At 47.2% G+C, this 8,522-nt stretch overlaps 1 non-coding gene across 1 annotated transcript; it reads left to right on the top strand.

Moving 5' to 3' along the window:
- Positions 1-813: 813 nt before the first annotated feature.
- TRNAK-CUU (transfer RNA lysine (anticodon CUU)) lies at positions 814-886 on the top strand. The gene has a single exon. It is a non-coding gene; the product is annotated as a tRNA-Lys (tRNA).
- Positions 887-8,522: the final 7,636 nt, after the last annotated feature.

The following is an 8,522-nucleotide window of genomic DNA, read 5'->3' as shown; positions in this document are numbered from 1 at the left end:
TGGGAGGTCTTCCCCTTTGGTCTGAGCCTCAGTTTGGACACACTCTCTCTCCAGCACAGTATATATGCCTCAGTAAGCATAAGCCGAGCCCCAGATAAGCTGTTCCACCTCAGATCTTTCTGAGCCGCAACACCCATTACTCAGATACAGGCCTAGCTCCTCAGGATCCTGTAAGTGCTCAGGAGTAAAATCCCATGGCACCGGGGGTCCCCATGCTTCTAATTTCTTTCCTAAAACTCTCCACTTTCCCTGCCATTCAGCATTCTCTGTTTCTGGGAAAAGCTTCCTCCATGCAATGTAAAACCCTATTACAGAGAGTACATTCAGGAGGACTAATATCCCAAATGCTAACATAGTCCCTAAGCTGTAATCTTGAAAATTCATAAGGAACTGAGAGGAGAACCTGGACACCCATTCAAATATTGTTTGGTTTGTTAACATGGTATCGTTTGCTACATTAGCCGGGGAGCCCAGGTATCTGGTAGATGCCACCATCACTGCTTTTAGTTTGTCATATAGGGACCAGGGTCCATAGATCAGACTGGCAAGCTTAACCAAGTTCCAGTACGTTTTGAGCATTAAAAGGGAAAAAGCAATGAAATACAATCCCTGTAAGGGCAGTTATAACAGAAACAGTAAAAACGTTTTTTTTTCTTTTACTCAAACAAGCTGGCAGCACCTGAAAAGTTTACAAATATTCCAGGAGAACTGGCAGTACGCCTGGACTTCAAGGTCGTGTTTTGCCGTACAGGACCTGCAGTACAGATAAGCTTCCGAACGAAAGACAGAGATTCACTCTAAAAGTATGTCTCTGCCCGGCTAACTCAGTCGGTAGAGCATGAGACTCTTAATCTCAGGGTCGTGGGTTCGAGCCCCACGTTGGGCGCCAAAATTGTCAACGGTTTGAGGGACAGTTCGACCCGGTACCGTGACAATTAAGGCAGGGGACCCACGGGCCCACACCCCGGGGAAGGGGAAGGGGGAAAAGGGAAAAAGGAGAAGGGAGATGGGCCCAGGAACAAAACAACGGCAGCGATCTGAGGAGGAAAGCTAATTTACTAAATAAGATATCAGAAAGGAAAATAACACAATATAATATAATATAATTGGAATTGAGGCAAATGAATCAAATAAAATGAGCAAGAGAGAGAGTGTCCGATAAACCGAAGGCCTTACGCTAACGCTGAAGGCGGACGACTGCAACAAACACCCACTGCCGAGCTCGGTCCCGAAGGGAAGAGAGAGTCCCGTGACTGAAGACAGTTTTTATCTTTCCCTCTGAGCGTAAACACGTAAGAACGCAAAGCATCGCAAAGTCCTCTGGGGAATGTAGTTCTTCTTCTCTTCTGAGACAGGCATACCTGGAACTATCGATGATCCACAGAGCTGGAACATAAACTCTTTAACTCTAAATGCACTACATGATGTTATGATGTGGAATACCAGTACCAAAAATCATAAAACCATGACAAACGGAAAGAAGAAGAAGCAGAGAAAGAAAAGAAAGATCCAGGCGAGGGGCCCTTCTCAGCACCACCACTACCACCACCTAGAAAGGCCACTAAGAAAAGTGAGAGACATGGAGAAGACAGTGATGATGATGGAGTCACTGTTACCACTACTCATCGGCCCCTAAAGATGACTGAAATCCAAGGTTCAAGAAAGGAGTTTGTACGGCGCTCGGGTGAATCTATTGTCACCTGGTTGCTGCGGTGTTGTCACAGTGGTGCCTGCATGTCCCTAGATGGCAGCGAAGCCCGCCAACTGGGAAGCATTGCTCGAGACCCAGCTATCGACAGAGGAATTGGCAGATGTCTGAATGGAGTCGCTACCCTCTGGGAACGAGTACTAGTGGCTGTAAAGGATAGATATCCTTACAAAGATGATCTGGAGCCTAAGGTGGAAAGATGGAACACCGTGGAGAAAGGCATCCAATTTTTGAGAGAAACAGCCGTAGTAGAGATGCTGTATGATCCCAATTTCGTCCCTAACAATCCACACCAGGACAGTGATCCTGATAGAGTAAGGTGTACACCTGATGTATATTGCAAGCTCTCAAAAACAGCACCAGAGAGGTACGCAAGTACACTGGTAGCAATGTTCCATAGATTCGAGGGGCAAGACAGAAGACTCCCAGGTTATGAATTGACTATTACACTCCAAAACTTTGAACAAAAGTTCCCACCATCACGTGCTTCCATTGCAGCTGTAGTAGCAGAAGAAGTAGGTGAGATAAAGAAGACACAGGAAACTATACTGGAGGAACTGTCATTACTGATGAATAGGGATGAACCTGTGTCAGTATTGGAAACACCTGATGAAGACAAGCATGACCCAAAGAATCTGATGAAGCAATTGATCAAACTGTTGAAAGTCTCGGCCACCAAAGGCCACAGCCTCTCTGCACGAGCAAATGACAGCAGTAACATCATGTCACGTGTGGCCATGTGGAGCTTCTTACGAGAAAACGGAGAGGACATGAGGAAGTGGCGTAAAAAACCCACTCCTGCACTGCGAGCACGGGTGAGAGAACTACAGCAGAGATCAGCCACCAACAAAATTGCTCCCGTCACTGCAGGTAACCAATAGAGGGGCCCTGCCCTCAGCCAGGGGAGGGAAAGGGATAATAGAGTGTAATTGGACTGTGTGGATTAGATGGCCTGGCACATTAGAGCCACAAAGATATAAGGCACTGGTGGACACTGGTGCACAGTGCACTCTGATGCCCTTGAGTTATAAAGTGACAGAATTGATTAATATTTCTGGAGTGACTGGGGGTTCTCATGAACTGTCTGTTTTGGAGGCAGAAATAAGCCTCACCGGTAATACCTGGCAGAAGCATCCCATAGTGACTGGACAGGGGGCTCCATGCATACTCGGTATTGACTATCTCAGAAGGGGACATTTCAAGGATCCCAAGGGATACCGATGGGCTTTTGGAATAGCTGCTGTAGATGCAGACAACATTCAGCAGCTGTCTATTTTACCTGGCCTGTCAGAAGATCTGTCTGTTGTGGGGGTACTGAAAGTGAAAGAGCAGCAGGTACCTATTGCTACAAAAACAGTCCACAGACGGCAGTACTGCACCAACAGGGATTCCTTGCTCTCCATTCATAACCTGATCCGTCAGCTAGAGAGCCAGGGAGTGATCAGCAACACTCACTCCCCTTTTAACAGCCCCATATGGCCGGTGCGTAAAGCCAGTGGAGAATGGAGGCTGACGGTAGATTACCGTGGCCTGAATGAAATCACACCCCCACTGAGTGCTGCTGTGCCAGATATGTTGGAGCTGCAATATGAACTGGAGTCAAAAGCAGCCAAGTGGTATGCCACCATTGACACTGCCAATGCATTCTTTTCTATTCCTTTGGCCACAGAGTGCAGAACACAGTTGGCTTTCACCTGGAGAGGCGTTCAGTACACCTGGAACCGCTTGCCCCAGGGGTGGAAACAGAGCCCAACCATTTGCCATGGGCTGATTCAAACCACACTGGAACCGGGTGGGGCACCTGAGTACCTCCAGTACATTGATGACATTATTGTGTGTGGTGATACAGCAGAGGAAGTTTTTAAAAAAGGAGAGCGAATAATCCAAATTCTTCTGGGTGCTGGTTTTGCTATTAACCGGAACAAAGTGAAAGGACCTGTCCTAGAAATTCAGTTCCTAGGAGTAAAATGGCAAGATGGACTTTGTCACATTCCAGGAGATGTGATTGACAAAATCACCAGTATGTCACCACCCACTAGCAAGAAAGAGACACAGTCTTTTCTGGGTGTAGTAGGTTTTTGGAGGATGCACATCCCAAACTACAGCCACCTAGTAAGCCCCCTCTATCAAGAAAAAAGAATAATTTTGCATGGGGTCCTGAACAGCCGCTGGCCTTTGAGCAAATTAAGCAGGAGATAGCCCGTACTGTGGCCCTGGGGCCAGTACGGTTGGGACAGCATGTGAAAAACATCCTCTACACTGCTGCTGGAGAGAACAGTCCCACTTGGAGTCTGTGGCAAAGAGCCACTGGGGAGACTCGAGGCCGACCCCTTGGATTTTGGAGCAGTGCGTACAGGGGTTCAGAGGAGTGCTACACTCCAATTGAGAAGGAGATTTTGGCAGCATACAAGGGGATTTGGGCTGCCTCTGAAGTAATTGGTACTGAGACACAGCTCCTCCTGGCACCTCGACTGCCAGTGCTGAATTGGATGTTCAAAGGAAAGGTTCCCCCCACCCATCATGCTACCGATGCCACCTGGAGTAAGTGGATTGCACTGGCTACACAGCGAGCTTGGATGGGGAACCTCAACCATCCAGGAATCCTGGAGGTGATCATGGACTGGCCTGAAGGCAAGAAATTTGGAAAATCCCCATCAGAGCAGATACCACGTGCTAAAAAGGCCCACCATATAATGAACTACCAGAAAATGACGTATGCCCTCTTCACGGATGGATCATGTCGTATCATTGGGAACCATCGCAGATGGAAGGCTGCTGTGTGGAGCCCCACACGACGAGTTGCAGAGGCTTCTGAAGGAGAAGGAGAGTCAAGCCAATTTGTGGAGGTAAAGGCTGTCCAGCTGGCCTTAGATGTGGCTGAATGGGAGAGGTGGCCCTTGCTATATCTTTATACTGACTCTTGGATGGTGGCAAATGCTTTACGAGGGTGGTTGCAGCAGTGGGAACAGGACAACTGGCAACGGAAGGGTAAACCTATTTGGGCTGCTGAACTGTGGAAAGACATTGCTGCCCGAACAAAAAGGTTGGGTGTAAAGGTGCGCCATGTAGATGCTCATGTGCCCAAGAATCGAGCTACTGAAGAGCAGAAAAATAACCATCAGGTAGATCGAGCTGCCAAAATTGAGGTGTCTCAGATAGACTTGGACTGGCAGAACAAAGGAGAGCTATTTTTAGCTTGGTGGGCCCATGAGACCTCGGGCCATCAAGGAAGGGATGCGAGCTATAAGTGGGCTAGAGACCGAGGGGTGGACCTAACTATGGATGCCGTTGCACAGGTTATCCATGACTGTGACACATGTGCCATAATTAAACAGGCCAAGAGGATGAAACCCCTCTGGCAGGAAGGGCGATGGGAAATGTATAAATATGGGGAGGCGTGGCAGGTTGATTATATCACCTTGTCACGAACTCGCGATGGTAAGCGTTATGTGCTCACCATGGTGGAGGCGACCACTGGGTGGCTTGAGACATATGCAGTACCCCATGCTACCGCCCGAAACACCATCTTAGGGCTCGTGAAACAAGTCCTATGGCGACATGGCACTCCAGAAATAATTGAATCCGATAATGGGACTCATTTCAAAAATTCTCTTGTGGATATCTGGGCCAAAGAACACGGTATTAAATGGATTTACCATATCCCCTACCATGCACCAGCTGCTGGTAAGATCGAGCGCTACAATGGGTTTTTAAAAACCACGTTGAGAGCAATGGGTGGTGGGACATTCAAGCACTGGGAGAAGCATCTGGCAGAAGCCACCTGGTTGGTCAACACTAGGGGATCAGTCAACCGAGAGGGTCCTACACAGTCCAGCTCCCTACAGACCATAGAGGGAGATAAGGTCTGTGAGAAAGTAATCTTTTTGTTCGTTGTAAGAAGGAAGGGACCTGTAAATAAGTAACCGTGATTTGTGATTTAGCATGTAACGCAGATGAACGTTCTGCTTAAGCAATCAAGAAAGCCACAAAAGATAGCCATTACTATAAGAAAGCTTAGCTTGCGAAAACACAAAACTTGCGCAAACTGGGAGCTAGCCTAAACACGTTCAAGGACTAGTGATTGTGCAATTAACCAATGAGATTTATTCGTATGAATAACATACCATAAAAGGAAAAACCACCAGAAAGGGTCAAGAAGGAGATATGGAGGAGGACTACTTACTGGCAGAAGAAGACCCCTTAGCAACAACTGGATCATGCGCAGAGTACACCGCAATGAGGAAGTGAAAAGGACACGTATACGGAAGACGGACTGTATAAAAGGATCGGGTATTGGTTCAACTGTTGCGACATTTGGTGGAACGCAGAGTCCCCTGTCGCCCAGCGCTGCATTGCCTCTTTGCTCTCTGATTAATAAAATTCAATAGTTGACTCTTTGATTCTTAGTCCGTCGAATCTATCTATAACAATTGGTGCCGTGACTCGGATAGGAGTAGTGGCCAGGTTCTGAGGGTTGGGGAGGCGCCCCGCCAGAGCTGGCGGCCCCACTCTTGATTCCCTGCCTTACTCCTACCGACGATCCGAAATTTAAGAGCAAAAAGGCACGAAAGGACCGGTCGACCCCTTAAATTTTGTGCACAAAAGTCTGGACGAAGACGCGGGATGCTTAAGTCACTGCCGTTTTGGCAAGGGTTTTCCGTTCGGTCGGGGTCGGGTTTCCCGGAGTGTGATGAGTGGTGTGTGTGTGAGATGGGGCCGGTAGCTCGGACTAACCCAAGCGAGTGTGGACCCTCTAGTAGTGCGGTTCTCATTGCCAGCCAAGGCGTGAGCCACAAACGAGGGGAAGCGAGTGGAACGCACACACGGCTGAGTGAAGGCACTCCGGAAGATGGGACAGGGAAAAAGCAAGGCCCCTGTAGCCATGAAACATCCTCCAGTCCCGAAGGATTCTCCTCTAGCATTCATGTTAGAAATGTGGAGGTATTATCCTGGGACAGGAAATAAGAGTAAAGCCAAGATGATTTATTATTGTGTAGAAGTATGGGGAGATCAGAAGATTGGCCCCGAGGTCTGGTGGCCAAAATATGGATCTAGCGAAAACTGGGTAAAGCAGCATCTAAATTTTTGGGTAAACGCTAAGACTCCTTTTAGTCAGGAAGAAAGTGAATATGCGGCTGTCTGGGTCACACGCCCAGGGGGACCGGGAGTTTCAATTTTCAAATTGTCTGAAATAGATACAAAGACTAAGAGACTGAAGTCTCGCAAAGAGGAGGAGATCCCTATGGGACCCCCACCATATGTCCCACCGCAGCCAATAGCTCCCCCTCCTCCACAGCCTGAGATAAATAATCAGGACAATCCAGATAATCAGGAAATGGACCCTAATTTGGGCCCTCAAACTAGGAGCCGGACACGTCAACAGAATCTATATCCATTACGAGAGGTACCTATGGGGGATCCCAATCCACAAATGGGGTTCATTTCGGTGCCTTTAAGTTCGGGGGATGTTAGGGAATTTAAGAAAGAGATGGGCAAACTTTTGGAAGATCCATTAGGAGTCGCGGAAAGGGTAGAGCAATTTCTAGGCCCCAATACATATACGTGGGATGAGTTACAGTCCATCCTAGGCATCTTATTTATGACTGAAGAAAAACATATGATTAGGACTGCAGGAATGAGGGTTTGGGATGCCCAGCATGCCCAAGGACCCCAGGCAGATGTAAAATGGCCCTTACAAAGGCCCCAATGGGACCACCAAATCCCAAATCACCGGATACATATGCAAGATTTACGAAGTATAGTTATCCAAGGAATTAGGGAAGCAGTCCCTAGAGGCCAGAATATCAATAAAGCATTCAATGAACGACAGAAGAAAGAGGAGTCCCCTAATGACTGGCTGGAGCGGTTACGAAAGAATTTACAAGTGTACTCAGGGTTAGATACTGAAACCCCATTAGGACAAGCTTTGTTAAAGACGCAGTTTGTAGCTAAAGCCTGGGACGATATACGAAAGAAACTCAAAAAAATTTGAGAATTGGCAGGACAGAGGGATGGATGAATTACTAAGGGAAGCTCAGAAGGTTTATGTTCGCAGGGACGATGAGAACCAGAAGAGGCAAGTTAGGATGATGGTGGCCGCGGTTAGAGAGAGCCGGGAACTAGACAAGCAGGAAAGGCGAACATTACAAAAGCCTCCCTCTAATAAGGGAAAGAGCGAGGGAGCAAGAGAAAGAAAGGAAGAACGGACTTGTTTCTACTGTGGGAAGAAAGGCCACCTAAAGAAAAACTGTAGAAGTAGGATACAAGATGAGAAGGTGTTTAAAGAAGACTAGGGAGGTCAGGGGCTTTACCTTTTGGGGACCCAGAAACACCGTGAGCCCTTGATAAAATTAAAGATAGGTCCCCAACAAGAAGAAATAGAATTTTTAGTGGACTCGGGGGCTGAGAAATCCACCATGCAACAACTACCCTCTGGATGTAAATTGTCCAGAGAAACAGCCCTAGTAGTAGGAGCTAAGGGAGAACCCTTTAAGGTAGGGGTTGTTAAAAATGTAAAAATAGAAACAGAATCTAAGATAGGATTGGGAGATTTTCTAATTGTACCAAAAGCTGAATTCAATTTGTTGGGACGAGATCTAATTATAGAACTGGGGATAAGCTTGGAAGTAAAGAACAGGGAAATAAGGATTAAACTTTGCTCTTTAAGGGTGGAGGATGAAGAGAGGATTAACCCTGAAGTATGGTATACAATCGAAAGTGTGGGGCGTTTGGAAATACCTCCTTTTTCAGTTAAACTTAGAGACCCTGAAATTCCTATAAAAGTAAAACAGTACCCCATTTCATTGGAGGGAAG

This window comes from Cyrtonyx montezumae, unplaced genomic scaffold, assembly GCF_038088225.1.
Source record: "Cyrtonyx montezumae isolate F1298 unplaced genomic scaffold, pur_monq_1.0 scaffold_28, whole genome shotgun sequence".
Lineage (NCBI taxonomy): Eukaryota > Metazoa > Chordata > Aves > Galliformes > Odontophoridae > Cyrtonyx > Cyrtonyx montezumae.
This window is presented reverse-complemented; position numbering and strand designations above follow the sequence as displayed.